Consider the following 16,735-nt stretch of genomic DNA (forward strand, 5'->3'; position numbering starts at 1 on the left):
AAACCCTAGATACCAGAGTTTGGCCATTAGGGGAAGCCACTCCTCCCAAGAGAAACATCAATTACACAAAATGGTGTTCCTATCTGCAACATTTTCAAATTTCATATTAAAAAAACCCCTTGCCACAGGGTAAATTTGAAGTGCATCTGTTATGATGGGTTTCCAATGTTTGGAAGTCCAAGCATGTAAATATGGAAGAGAGGGCTAGAAACCCCTAAAATGAAAAATAGCAACAGTAGAAGAGAAATCTTTTGCATTTTTGAAGATCTCATCCATAGTGTCTAAATCAAGATTAACCACGATGGGGCTACTTATGGAGACATGTAACACTGAAGGACGGGATCCCCCTCTCCCAGCAGAGGCAGGACTACATATACTTGCCTAAAAAACAACCACATCCACATATGAAATTGTTTACCTCCTCTTAGCTATCAAAGACCTTGAGAGCGTTGTCTAGGAAGACATTGGCAACCCACCACCATACACAACGACAGGGACATAAGACTTCCCAAAATTGGCGGTTGCAGGCAGAAACCTCTGAACGCGATATCGGGGAGTGCAATAGCAGGAAGGACAACTTCAACAAAAGCTATCCTTCGGTGAGTGGGAGCAACACCATTTTGAAAGAGTGGGAGTATGAGCAGAAGGCTTCATAAATATAGTGTTTTATAGGCAATTGATAACCAAATTAGAAAGTATTTGCAAATGTTTAATGAACATAGTTTTTGATTAAGAAATTTTAGATTATTAAGCTTTATTTTGTTTAATTATTAAATTTTAGATCCCAATATGTTTTGCTTGGAGGAATATATTTTTTTAACATTCATTTATTTTGACTAAACTCGTGCATTATAATATTGGTCAAAATATTAAATAATATGTAATAAAATCTATATTATACAAATAATAAAATTTGTGGTGATAATATAAGAATTGTAGTATTTATTTTTATCATTATATAATTTTATTGAATATATTTATATATTTGTAGTTTCATGAGAAATACATATTAATATTAGCAAGGTTATCATAATAAATGAAATTAAAAGGTTATAGTGAAGTGTCACCCAAATTCTAAGGTTATCATAATAAATGAAATTGAAAGGTTATAGACGAAGTGTCACCCAAATTCATGTAAATCATTCCTTTTAATTTTGTCAATTAATATTTTATTAAATAACATGTACAAGATATTTATAGTTATTGTTAGATTGGTTGAGATTATTTATTATTTTATTTGATCTCTAAGAGTGAAATGTATAAAGTTTTTAAAATCATTTATTGAGTTTTGTGCACAAAAAGTTAAAAGTCTGAAACTATACTACTATAGCAAAAATAACCAATCAAATCTCAAATAATAAATTTCTTTTCAAGCATTAAAAATGCACCATATATTACAATTTTATAGGTGGAAAAAGTAGTTGAAAAATAAATTGATATGATTGGACAACTAAAATTAAAAATTAAAAAATTGCATTTCAACGAATGCTATATTATCATTAAATATAGTGTTTTATAGGCAATTGATAACCAAAGTATTTGCAAATGTTTTATAAACATAGTTTTTGAAAAAGAAATTTTAGATTATTAAGCTTTGTTTTGTTTAACTATTTTTTTTTTCTTCTATTATTGTTGGTCAATTAACTAAAATATGATCAAATTAGCTTATTTTATTTTGTTGTACCATGAAGTGGCCGAAGAATCTATTTTCTTTAACATTCTTTTATTTTGACTAAACTTGATTTATTATGGCAAAAAGAGGGGTAAAAATTTATTAAGACAAAAAGGAATACAACAAGGAGAGCTCAACAAGGAGCTTGATCCTGAGCAACAAGATCATCAAATTCTTGCACCATCTCAAAGGACAGTTGCCTCCTATCCCTAATATTCCAACCCGGATCATGACTAGAAGCCCATTTGGCTAAACAATCAGCAGTTCTATTCGATTCATGAGGAATATACGTGAACCTAATGAACTGAAAAGAGGAAGAGAAGAAAAGAATCTGCTTAACAACAGTGGCCAGCTGCCAACTAACATCCTCAAGCTCTTGCGAAGAAAGCATGTTCACCACCACTTGGGAATCAGACTCACAGATAATCCTACTCCATCCCAATCCACAGCATATAAAATAGCCTGAGCTTCCATGAGATTGTTAGTATAATCACCCTTATGAACTGAGAAAAAAAATTTAACATCCCCAGAACTACAATGAGCCACTCTGCCAATACCAGCCGGACCAGGATTCCCACAGGAAGAACCATCAGTGTTAATTTTCAGAACTCCATAGGGAGGAGGAATCCAGTGCCCATCCCAGTTAACCCGACCCTTCCTCTAATGGTGAAGCTGCCTGGACATAGAAGGAAACCTATGAGCTGCAGCCCCATCCTGCAGATGAAAATTGAGGCGATTACAGATAGCAAGATCAACCGGATCCATACCCCCATCAAGCTCACACTTCATTTCCTGAAGAGAATGTGATATTTTCCACCAAAGATGCAAAACACCAAGCCGAACATCTTGGAATATGTGACGATTCCTCTCCAACCAGATATGCCAAAGCATGAAAGATGGGCCATCAATCCAAGCAACATAGAGAGAAGAAGACTTGGAGGGAACAAACTTGATTTATTATAATATTGTTCAAAATATTAAATAATATGTAATGAAAATCTATATTATACAAATAATAAAATTTATGGTGATATTACAAGAATTGTAATAGTTATTTTAATCTTTATATAATTTTATTGAATATATTATATATTTTCATGCTAAAAATATATTAATATTAATAATTTTAATATTAGCAAGTAAGGTTATCATAATAAATGAAATTGAAAGGTTATAGCTGATGTGTCACCTAAATTCCAAGATTATCATAATAAATGAATTTGAAATGTTATAGGTGAAATTGAAAAATCATTTGTTGAGCTTTGTGCACAAAAAGCTAAAAGTCTTCTAGCAAATATAACTAATCAAATCTCAAATTAATATGTTTTTTTTTCAATCATTAAAAATACACCAAATACACCATATATTAGACCTTTATAGATGGAAAAAGTAATTAAAAATAAACTGATGATTGAACAACTAAAACTTCAAAATTAAAAAGTTACATTTCAACTATAACAGGCGCCAATAAAAAATTAATAGGCATAGAAATAAAATGAACATATGAAATAAAAAAATGCCATTGATATTCAATGGCTTGTCTTGCTACTTTTCAACAAGATTATATAAAACACACAGAAAAGGATCTAGTTTGCCAAAACCAAACTCAAAATCTGAGGCTAAAACTGTAGGTAGAAAACACAATTTCAATAATATTCAAATTTCACATCAAATTCGAATCTCCTAAGCTTTGCATTGAATCCTCAAGACGAAGGAAGGGAGTTTATTTTTTCACAATTTGGATGGGTGTCTTAGCAGACAAATTTACAAAAATCACATAAAAAATATTACTGTCTATTGCTAGGATAGGTCATTGTATCCCAGACTTAATTTAAACTTACACAACTAAGTCCTTCAGGATCATATTATAGGTAAAGATACAACTGTGCAAACATCCCTTTGAATATAAAACATCTCTATTCATTAGCGTGCAAAGAGAGGGAAACTAATTGAGCTCCGGGTGGTAATGGGTGAAGCTTCAGAACTTGAGGAAGCCAACTTAGTCTGAAAATCCAACAATGCTGGTTGAGTGGGAACATCTACAATCTCCACATCTTTTGACAGCATTGAAAGAACATTAGACATTGATGGCCTCTGAATTGAAGTTGCTTGAATGCAAAGAAGAGCAATGTGTATTGCTATTGAAATATGTGTTTGCTCATTGTGAGTCAGAGTCCCTAACTGGAGCCTTGGATCAGCAATATTGATGCTTTCATTTCTTTCATATAAAATCCATGCCTGCATCAATCAACTATATATTAACATTACCTATAATAATGAAACTCATTGAAACAAAATGAAGAATTTCATTAATCTCGACTTTTATTTGTTGAGACATATACATTGAAATCATAGTTTGCAGATTAGGATTCAGAGAGTATTGGGCAAACCTAAAATTTTCAACTGGGCAAAAACTTTGAAGAAAAAATTTGGCAAAATTTTGACAACTTGGAAAGAGTCTTAAAGAAATATATTTGTTTCGTAAAATTCATTTATGGAATGTATTAATTGAAAATTGACATCTCTAAAGAGAAAATGTATGGTCATTGGTTTTATAGCAAACAACTGAAAAACACGTTTTAACCAGCATTTTAGCTGTAACAACAGTTTTACCCATGGTTTTTTGTCTATAAAAATGTCAGAATTAAACTTGCTAGTACTTGCCCAGCCAAAAAACTAGAGAGTACTCGGCAAGTCCGGAGTACTATGAGAGTTTGCAAAAATGATTAAAATCTTGTAGTTTTTATAGTCTATGAAGATATGTATTAGATTTTGCATATATTCGTGAATCTTGATTGTGTACAGTTTTTTGAATTGATTGTGTACAGTTTTTTGAATCAACATTTCGGATCACACTCTATGAACCATTATCAAGACATAAGAAATCTCAAGGAAATGATAAATATGCAGGTTGTAGAACAAGACTATAAGAAGTAGGAAAGGAAAGAGTGCATAAAGCAAAGCAAAGGAGAAACGGAAATATGGAGTCTTGCTTTGCTTTGCTTTATGCACTCCTTCCTTTTCTACCTCCTCTCTTATCTTTTGAGTCTCATGCTTCAATTTGCATATATCTCATATCCTTGAGCTTCTTTATGGCCTTGTGATGGTTTACAGTGTGTGATCCAAATGTTGACTCAAAAATCTGTGGGCAATCAAGATCTAGAAACATATAATGAATCTTGTGAAATAGTAGATTTCCAAATTAAACTGTACAAATTTTTTTCATCAACATTTTGGAACATAATACATGATCCATCAACGGTATAACTTTGTTCACTATTCATTTTATTCAGATGATAAATGATGCAGTATAATCCGAAATCAACTATTCTGTTATCTTTACAATTCATCTTGATGACGAACAATAATCTAAAATGTTGATAATTTTCTTCTGTACACAGTTTAATCCAGAAATGTACTCACATAACGATTGCAATTTAACTACCAAAGACTTGAGATGAAGCGCAAATTAAGAAACATACATACCCATTGTGAAAGAAACTCCGTAGGTGCTGGCTGGCCTGTACTGTCGCATTTCTTACCACTTATAATCTCTAGAACAACTATGCCATAACTGTAAACATCTGCTTTCTGTGTTAATTGGCCATGTACAGCATATTCTGGAGCAGTGTATCCCCTGGTTTCAACAAAAATACATAAGTATTAAATACATCTATTTTCTATTTTCTATTATCTATGAAATTATGATTAATGCTTTTGGAATTGATTGTGTGTTATTATTTATGTTTCTAGATTTAATTATGTATTCTTATTTGTATCAATGTTTCAAATTATCTTCCAGAATCATTCATTGTGATGCTCATCACTCTGAATGAAGTTGAATCAATCACCAAGATAAATGATCACAGAAGATAATTCGAAACATTGATGCAAACAATGTCACACAATCAAATTCAAAAACATTACTCATAAAAGAAATACGGAATAAAATTTATATAAATGTTTCAATGAATTAATTCTTGGCAATAGTGAAAAAATTTGACTACATGCTTCCATGCTCCCTCTTTGTATGAGGAGTTTCATGTTTTTGGAAGAGATCTCTCGACCCAAAATCTGCTATTTTAGGTTGGAGGTTTTTGTCCAGAAGGATGTTGGAAGTTTTGATGCCTCTGTGTACAGTCTGACCATGAGATTCTTCATGCAAATATGTGAGACCCCGTGCAATTCCTGCTATTATTTCAAAACGTTCTGCCCAACTGAGAGATTTTCCATTGTCCCCTGTTTATTCAGAGAGTATCAGACTGTCTGACAGGTTATAGTATTGCAACTTGAAATTAAAATTCAAATTGAACTTATCCAAATCAGTTACCAAACAAATGCTTGTCAAGACTCATATTTGGCACAAATTCGTAAACAAGATATCTTTCATCGCCATTATTGCAACATCCAAGCAAACGAACAAGGTTTTTGTGAAGAAAGCCACAAACTTTCTTGACTTCTGTATGGAATTCTTCCACTGTTCGTGTGGACTGAGCTGCAAGGAGCTTTTTGACTGCTATCTTCTGGCCATCAGAAAGTGTCCCCTGCAAACAAAATACCACTGATTAATTAGCAAAACTTTTGTAAAGTACCTTAATCCTTGATTGATGTTTTAAGCAACGACAACAATGATGTCCATTGCCTTAGTGACTTATTTAGCTACTTTTTCTTTATTTGGTGATGAATAGTGTTAATATTTTATATTAAGTAATAAGAAAATGGATGCAATGCTATCATATCATAAAAGTCAGATTGGAATTAAGCTACAATGTACTTTATCTAAGCTAGTGTAGGAAAAAGAGATAGATCCTCAATAGAGAGTGGGACCTAACTAATTGGAATTAAGCTACAATGTACTTTATCTAAGTTAGTGTAGGAAAAAGAGGGAGATCCTCAATAGAGAGTAGGACCTAACTAACTACAATATAGCAAGGCTTTCAAAGCTGAAGGGCAAGAAAATGAGGAACATCTTTTGAAGGTGGGCTCTAACCAATCAAAGGTATTCATTCAAGGGATTTGAGTTATATTTTATATTGACTTCTAATATATTATTTTCAATGATTTTTTCTTCTTATTAAGCAATACCTATATGAATAGGAGAAATAGCAATGCTTTAAGTACTTCCTATAATTAAGCGAACCAAGATGATAATGATTATAGGAGGTAGAAGATTGACCATGTGCCAATGAAGATCAAAGAAAGCATTGGTGGTAGAGGAAACCCTACAAATCACAAGGGCTATTTGTAGAGAAAAGGCTATGGCCATAATGATGCCCAAGCAAAGGGTATGAGAAGGTAGAACATGAGTAATATTACAAGGTTCATTGTCAAGAAAGTACCATGGGTGTTTGCAAGTGGGTAGCTTTTAAAGCCACTTTGTTGGTTTAGACTTGTAAAAATAATATAACATTGGAGTTGTATAATTGTTTTCACGTATATAGAAAAAAATGTGTCTACAATAGATTACAAAACAATGAAAAATTTCTACTTTTGCATATTATATAACTTACAATCTTCACAAATTTGAGTAAAACTTCATAGATATTTTAGGTCAATTGTTCAACTCCCCGTGAAAGTAATTGTGCATGGAAAACTTATTGAAAGTGATAGACACAATCCTAGATAATATTAGGAAATTTAAAAGGGAGTTGGTAACCTTTTCTAATATGATTTATCTTCTAAGAGAACTATCAAGCTCAAAGAGATTAAAAGAATCAATTGGACAATTACCATGTACGATGGTTCAAATTTCTTAATTTCTTTTACCTTGTACTTGTCATTGTACTTCTATAGGCTGATACTATTCGAAAAGTTGGAGCCCAAAAATACTGATGATTAAATATTAGTATGGCTGGAAAAACATTTAAAATGAACTAAGATAAAAGAAGGGATTGTGAGAGACCATTAGCCTTAAACCACCTTTAATAATACAATTACCAATAGATAGGAAAAGTTCAATTTTCATTACAATAATGATGTGAACAATTTTTTAATACTAGGAGACTATATTGATTATTTTCAAGACACATGGATTGTCAAACCAACTAGAAGAGGCAAAAGATAATCACCCAAGTTTCCAATTACAATGTGGAATTGCTAATAATACTACTGAAGGATGACATAATGATTTAGTAAATTGCTTCAAGCGTCACACAAATTAGTCTAGAAAGTAAGAAGCGATATAGTGAATATATATATATCATATCTATGCTAGCTATGCTTTATGAGAAGAATTGGTTAAGTTACAATTTGTTTGGTGAACATTGGTAGCATACCAGTGAATAGGAAATAAGAGATAGTTGTTAGCATTTTGGTTATATCTTATTGGCGAACAAGAATTAACCCTGGCGAGCTTAGGAAAGCATTTGAATTATTCAAGAAAGGTTGCTAAAGATTAGTGTGGTATATTTTACTAGCAGCTAAGTGTGTTGAGGAAACATGTGATTCATTTGAAAAATGTAATATATTTGTTGTAACATGTGGAAACCTTAACGTAATGGTTGTAATGATGCTTATGAAGGTGTGTATGTCTTGGCATGGACCCATGCAACTAATTGCACATCAAGGAAGCTCTAACAGGCTGAATTATCTATAAAGGATATAAAGGAAAGTTGTTTTCCTTGGTTGAGTATGTATATGGTATGTCTTGATACATATGACACGAGTTTTTATTTTGGATGATCAGAGTAGAGAAGAGATAAACCTATGCTTCATAGTAGGACCAAGTCCAATGAGATTCAACATCAATACATTAGATAATTGGTTCAAGAATTGATTGGTATTGTGTAACATAATATAAATGATTGAGTAATAGACATTTCTACAAAACCTTTAGCTCACAAAAGATTCTAAACATTTCAATATATACCTTGCATTCTCACCAATGATCATTATGAGAGAATGACAACATTATTTTTTGTGTGCTTGTTAATTTTCTTTCTTTTGTTTTTTTTCCCTTCATGCTACAATACATACTATAGTTGGGTTATAGGAGAATTTGGTTGTTTGAAAAACTACCCACCTACAAATTAAGATTCTATACAATAAATTCCTTGCCTTCTCTTTTAAAAAGGTATTTTAGAGATTTCACATATTTTTTTTATAAGATTTGTAAATCATTATTTCTTAATTATCTTGTTCGCTCTATTGCCTTCCATTTATAGTTTTTCCATCTCACTATTTTCAATTTAAATATCTAATTTATCATCCAAATCATCTAGCTATATAAACTAGCTCCAATTAGTTTCAATCAGATAGAAGGAAAGGTTTTGTCCTCCTATATTAAGAATCAACTTGATTAAAGGTTTTATCTTCCTATATTAAGAACCAACTTGATTATTTGGGAATAAGCTAATTCTTTTTCATTAGATACATGAAGACTATTTAGTCTTCCGTGTTTGGACATTAGAATTATTCCTAGATAATGTATGAAGTGTTCCACTATAAATGAGGATCACTTGAAGGTGATTATCACACTTATTGTGAGATTTTTGAGATAGCATGATGTTATCTTTTCTAGTCATAAAAAATAAAGAAAAAGAAAAATCTTAGCGAAAATCATAAAATATTTGATGTCCTATTTATGTGTAAAACAATTATGTGCAATGTTGGCTTTGTAAGTACGTATATAATAGAAATAACAATTCAATTATCAAAATGCATTATGGAATGGATGATTGTATGTTATATAATTGAAATTTTGACTATTGTTAAATTTGTTTCAGACAATGGTTTATTCATGGTACAATCGTCTACAACAAATTATCAGTACTATGATGCATTTTGACAGCTGAACAGATATTTCAGTATATAATTACATCAAGAATGTTCTAACATTTAGAAAAATATGGTTTTCAAGAACGAATCAAATCTAATAATTTTTGTTACTCAGTTAGCACTAATAAAAGCACATTTCATGTTTATATGCACTACTATTTTCTGCCCCTTAAACATCATTTACTAAGGGAAGAATTAAGCTTAGGAAAAAAAAGAGTCAACTTTGACTCTTTAACACTATTGATCTAGGAAATAAGCTTAGTGTAATTTTTAAGCTATGCTTTATTTGAGATGTCCTACTGCAACTCTAGGGAAAATTCAAAGAAATAGTTAAAAAAACATGCTCCAGATATACACGGTCACAACAACTTACAGCTATACCTTATAAACTTCACCGAATTCCCCTCCTCCAATCTTGTTTGCCGCAGAAAAGTTCCTGGTTGCCTTTTCAAGCTCCCTGTAACTGTAATTGAAGCCAACACTTGCATTCTTCATTTTCTCCGCGCCTAAATTTCCAATTTCAAAATATGAGATTCATGAAGCGTTTGTAAAGAAACCCCAACTAATAATTCAATAATCCTCTAGTTGTTCAGATGAATACCAAAATCTCCAATTGCATTACGTCTTCTCTGGTCTCTAACATGAAATCTCCAGAGAAGGAGGAACAAGAAAGACACGAGAGCTGCTCCACCTATGATTTCTACCAAAAACTTTGACATTTTTTTCTTGGGCTTTCTTGTCCCTTCATCTGAGCTTGATACCGTGTCACATTCCACATCCGGTCCAGGATCTACCCCAAGTTGTTCACAGTAGTTCTTGTAGTATTTGGCCTTGGAAGCAATATATTCAGGGCATTTATTGCCTCCTCCATCACCAAGATCTTTTACGGTCTCTATAAAGCCTTGTCCAGAAACAATATGATTGTGACAATCAGAATTTATCATCCAGAACCAGAGAGCAGTCTGGAAAGAGATTGTGGAGTTTGTAGACACAAGTTCAGGTTTGTTCAACAAGTCCAATTCAAGGTATTCCCCTGCAGCTCCATAGTTGAAATTCCTGTTTGCACAGGTGAACAATAATTAAATCAATGTTATAAGAAATTGGCGTTGGCTAAACTCAATATCAAGACACTCCAAAAAAAATTTAAAAAATCAAACTTATTTTCATTTTGTATGGAATTTAGCATTATCCTAAGAAATGTAGCCCTTTGAAACAACAAAAAAAATCATATTTATTTAGAAAAGTAGTTTTTTTTTTTTTAAGGAATTGAAGTTGATATTTTTAATATTTGGTGGTTGTAATGATCTTGAATACAGTCTACTTATGTTGATTGAAGACAAACTCAATATTGTAATTAATACATGAGTATGAAGAGTGCATATGTGTAAGTATGATTTGAGATGTGAGCTTATGTGTTTGAAAATGGAGGATGCATTGTAATGAGTGTTGTCAATGGTAGATTGTAAGAGCCTTTTTTTTTCCCCCCCTTAAATAAAAGGCAGCAAGGCCTATTCAAAATTATATTGATGAAAAGAGTTTTTACATAACACAGAGCACCTGTAGGGGAAAATTATTAATTCTCTTCATGAAACACTCCTAGCTAAATGTGACATTGGTGGAGGTTTGGATCCTAGAGATGCTGTTATTTGCTGGTATTTACTCATGCCTTTCCTTTCCTCTTCAGGGTAGTACTCCCTTGGTCCCCCACAGTCGCTTTCGGAATAGAGCTAGGCAACACTCTCAACGTGTTAATCGTAAGAGGCATTGGTCTCCTCCCGAGGCTGGAATTCTTAAAATCAACATTGATGGTTCTTCTCGGGGAAATCCTGGTCCGACTGGTATTGGGGGAGTTGGGCATGATAGTTCTGGTGATATTCAGTTTTTGTTTTCTATATACAAGGGTTACCATACTAATATGTAATGAGTGTTGTCAATGGTAGATTGTAAGAGCCTTTTTTTTTCCCCTTAAATAAAAGGCAGCAAGGCCTATTCAAAATTATATTGATGAAAAGAGTTTTTACATAACACAGAGCACCTGTAGGGGAAAATTATTAATTCTCTTCATGAAACACTCCTAGCTAAATGTGACATTGGTGGAGGTTTGGATCATAAAGATGCTGTTATTTGCTGGTATTTACTCATGCCTTTCCTTTCCTCTTCAGGGTAGTACTCCCTTGGTCCCCCACAGTCGCTTTCGGAATAGAGCTAGGCAACACTCTCAGCGTGTTAATCGTGAGAGGCATTGGTCTCCTCCCGAGGCTGGAATTCTTAAAATCAACATTGATGGTTCTTCTCAGGGAAATCCTGGTCCGACTGGTATTGGGGGAGTTGGGCATGATAGTTCTGGTGATATTCAGTTTTTGTTTTCTATATACAAGGGTTACCATACTAATATGTAATGAGTGTTGTCAATGGTAGATTGTAAGAGCCTTTTTTTTTCCCCTTAAATAAAAGGCAGCAAGGCCTATTCAAAATTATATTGATGAAAAGAGTTTTTACATAACATAGAGCACCTGTGGGGGAAAATTATTAATTCTCTTCATGAAACACTCTTAGCTAAATGTGACATTGGTGGAGGTTTGGATCCTAAAGATGCTGTTATTTGCTGGTATTTACTCATGCCTTTCCTTTCTTCTTCAGGGCAATACTCCCTTGGTCCCCCATAGTCACTTTGGGAATAGAGCTAGGAAACACTCTTAGCGTGTTAATCGTGAGGGGCATTGGTCTCCTCCCAAATCAACATTGATGGTTCTTCTCGGGGAAATCCTGGTCCTACTGGTATTGGGGAAGTTGGGCATGACAGTTTTGGTGATATTCAGTTTTTGTTTTCTATATACAAGGGTTACCATACTAATAACCTCATGGAAGCCTTGGCTATCTTGGTTGCAGTGGAATAGTGCTGTCAACGTGGCTGAAAAAGATTATCCGTGAGACTGACTCGTAGGTGGTTGTGAATTTATTGAATAGAAGGAACCTTGGGCATGTGGATTGGCATTTGGCTTTGGTTATTCAGCAGATCACTCAGTTATGCAATTCTTTGGATTTTGTGTCTTTTATGCATATCCCTCGTGAGTGGAATGGTATGGCTGATTGTTTGGCTAAATGGGCTTCTGAGCATGGGCCGGCTTGGAACATTATCGATCATAGGATGCTTCCCCTTGATTTATCTTAGATGCTGGTTCAACTTGTGGATCGGGATAAAGCTCTGTAGTTTTCTTTGTTTCTTGTGTTGTTCTGCTCTCTTTGGTATTCAATAAAAATTTTACCCCTCTTTTAGTTCAATACTGAAAAAATTAAAGCATTCAGCTTGAAGTTAATGAACAGAAAGAGAGATTATAGTAATCCTAAATAGAAGAGTAATGTGAACTATGGAGGAGATGACTAAAAACCCTATAAACATGTCAAGGAGTTTTACAAAAAAGACCCAAAACTATGCTGCAGAGACTACTAGTCACAGATAAAGGCCATTATATCATTTGAAAACAAAAGTTGAACAAAGGAGTAGACACTATTCATCCATTTTGTCTTGTGGCTAAGGCACATTTCCATGAGCATGTCCACAGGAGGAAGAGGCATGACAACAGCAGTGGCTGTGAAAATGGCAACCAGCAGAAAGAGGACCAATAGGAGGAGCATCTTTGCCTTCGTGAGCATGTTCTTGAGGGTATGTTTCACCGGAGAATAGAGTTGGTTATGCAAAACTTGTGCGGTCTTCATTTAAGGCTTGCATTATGTCTGGGAAATCGAAATCTGTGGCAATGGCCCTTCAAAGTGCAGTGTTCTACCATCACATCCATAATTTGCGAGATTGTCAGCCAGTTTATTTCCTTCACGATATGTGTGAGTGATGCGAATAGAGGGGAACATTAGCATAATACTCCAGATTTGGGTCATAATATATTTGATAGGCCAGTTGGAGCACTTTTCGTATTTGATACCCTCCACAATAAGTGTAGAGTCCCCCTCAATGTGGATCTTTGTGCAGCGTGTCCTTAGGGTGTGTTGAAGGCCAGTTAACAGTGCCATTGCTTCAGCCTGGTTATTGGTCCCTTGGGGAATTGGCATTGCATGCATCATGATGAGATCACCAAAGTGATTTCAAATTACAAAACCAATACCAAACTGTCCTAGGTTGCCTCTCGAGGCTCCATCAAAATTTAGCTTAACATATGGAGGAAGAGGCGGTCTCCATCTAATCTCCTTCCTGTTCACCGTTTGTTTATTGGTGGTAAATTGTGACCTTGGGAAATGAAGCTTTATACCTGGCCAATCTTTTAATATCTTACTGTCCTAGGATGGAAACATTGAAGATTGGCTTTTTTTGATGTAGACATATGTCGAGATGGCTTCCTCAATAAAAGTGTCTAACTTGTTCAAGAACTTCACAGTTGTGGAGGGTGTGTGTCTGAAGATTCTCAGATTTATTTCCCACCATATTGACCATATTGTTATTGTAGGAATAAGGATCCAAATGCATGAAAAGAATGAATCTTTGAACATGATTGGCCAAGCTGGAAACAAATCCACAAGGGTGTTAGGAAGAGGCATTTGATAACTTAGTTTTGAAAGGACATGTGACCAACAATCCAGGGCAAAATCACATGAAAGAAAGAGATGATCTGATTTTTCTGCTGTCTTATTGCACATTGTACATTGGAATTGATTTGCAATATTCAATCTCGCCAATCTGTCACTCGTAAGGGCTCTATAATTGATAGCCAACCATGCAAATCAACCAGCTTTAGGGGGAACCATATTTGACCAACAAAATATGTATGGTTTGACAAGTGTTTGACGTTCTTGTATTTTTTTATTGCAGAATAGCCAGCTCTTACTGAGTAGATACCATTGGAAGCAGGAGCCTATATGATTCTATCATTCTTACCATTGAGGAATACTACACTCCCATGTAATGTGTTTGCTATTAATTGCTGATAAAGGATTGGGATAGGCAAAGTTGATGGATCTTTCCATATCGCCCGATTGGAGCCCAATTCCACAGTTTCAACATAATTTATAAGTGCTACACCCTAGAGCTATGAAATCAAGGGATAGATGAAGTTGAGATCAGGATTGCTTATCAAACGTGGATTTCCTCCCCAAGAATCAGTCCAAAACTTTACTTGTTCCCCATTGTCAACTTCCCAAGTAACAAATTTTGTGATAATTTCTGTAGATTGAATCAGAAAGTTCCACATCGCAGAGCCCACTAGAGGATCAGGTGTGGTAAAAATTCTAGTGTTGAGAGGGGAGTCAAGTTGTTTTGCTTGCATAATTTGAATCCAATATGCATGAGGCTTTGCATACATGTTCCATGCTAGTTTGGCACCAAATGCAAGATTTCTTATGTGAATGTCATGTAAACCCACTCCTCCTCCAACTTTTTGTTTGGGCATATTTTTGATGGAGATCAGCGGGACCCTTTTTTTGTCAGTTATATTTTCTCTCCAAATGAAATTAGCTATGATTTGCTCCATCTTTTTAATGATTGTAGTAGGGGCTTTCAGGACAGCAATAAAGTAGTTCAGAATCGCAGCAAGGCATGTTTTGACCAAAAGGATTCTCCTTGATAAGGAAAGCCATCTAGCTTTCCATGAAGAAGTGGAGCTTTAAGAACATTGTTATGATGTTATCAATTGTATTATGATAACAACTGCTGTGAGGATTGTAATTGTCCTTTTCTATAATATGACTACAGACATCTTGTCCTGTGGATATTTTCTTGGTGTTTTATCAAAGTTTTTATGAAAGCAACATCTTATGTACTATTTTGTCGCTTCATTTCATTTTCTTGTCATTTCTTTGTAAAAAAATTTACTCCAATATAATATTCTTTAGATTCATGCGCCTGTACGCTACAATATTTAATTTTCTGAATTTTTGGTTCCCCTTCCACAAAGGACCCTAAATCATTGTTCTCTACTCAACATTGTATACAGTATGTTCTGTATTAGAATTAGTCAATATGTGAAGTATGGTATGAGATGTGTGATTACATGTTTGAAAATGGAGAATGTATTTTGATGAGTGTTGCCAATTGTAGATTGTAAGAGCAATTAAGATAGCAGCAGTTTTCTGAATAATAAGAATACTCATATCTTGTCCTGTACATATTTCCACTGCGTTTTACCAAGATTTTACAAAATCAACATCTTATGTGCTATTTTTATATTCCATTTCATTTTCTTCATCATTTTTTGCAAAAATTTTCCCTCTAATATTTTAGTCTTTAAATTTATGCTTCTGTATGCCACATTATTCAATTTTCTGTATTCATGTTTCCTCTTCTACAACAGATCCCATATCAATGCTCGCTATTCAACATTATATACAAGATCATTCTTTGTTAGCGTTAGCCATTAATGGACCAGAGTATTTTGGATCCCATTCTTTGTGGAGAGTTATATATGAATGTAGAACCTTACTTTTTCTTCGTTCAGTAAATGGAACAATAATATGTACTGGGAGAATATTAACCCGGAACAAAATTTAATGGAAACGAGAGAACACAAAAAGATTCATGTAAAGAGAAAAAAAAATGTTCTGCAAATCATGTTTCAGTTTGAAATCAATTTATGTAAATATAATGATTTGAATGTTTTCAACTTGGCTTGCAGAACGAAATTGCATCTGTTGATTGCATGATGTCTCTTTAAATCCATTTGATGAAACTTGTAAAATTTTCATTGCTACTTCCAATACAAATTCAGGGATATTCTTTGTAAGTGCGTTTCTATCCTTTCAAACCTTGTGAATAGTTTCTCCTGGGTTCAAGATTCTCAGTTGCATCTTTCAATAATTAGCAATAATCCTCAGTTGCTTCTTTCAATACTCAGCTATAATCCAGTGGAAAGATTAAATGTTAAGGTTCAATCTATATGTTGCATAGGAATGTTGGTTTTCAAAGTTTTTTTTTAATGAAGGTTCAGATTTGTGATATTTTAAATCAGTGATATCAAGTTTTCTCAATTTATTGAGACTGTTAACTAGTTTTTCAATTTGATTATGCAGAGTTTTTGGATTCTTTGATATTATATCACAGGAGTGTGATTCAAACATTGATGATAAAAAATATGACATAATTAAAACATTGATGATAAAAAATATGACATAATTAAATCGAGTAAAATCTTAAATTTTCAAAAATACTGAATATGAAGACGTTGTTGATATCAAAGAACTAACCAAGTTAATTGAATTGGACCACGCCCATGATAACTCTTTCCCTCAGTGCAAGGATAGGTAGCGTAGGTCTCTTCACAGTAATCCAAATCTGAGAGTATTGCA

This window comes from Cupressus sempervirens, chromosome 8, assembly GCF_028749045.1.
Source record: "Cupressus sempervirens isolate cs-2001-9-10 chromosome 8, ASM2874904v1, whole genome shotgun sequence".
NCBI classification, from domain to species: domain Eukaryota; kingdom Viridiplantae; phylum Streptophyta; class Pinopsida; order Cupressales; family Cupressaceae; genus Cupressus; species Cupressus sempervirens.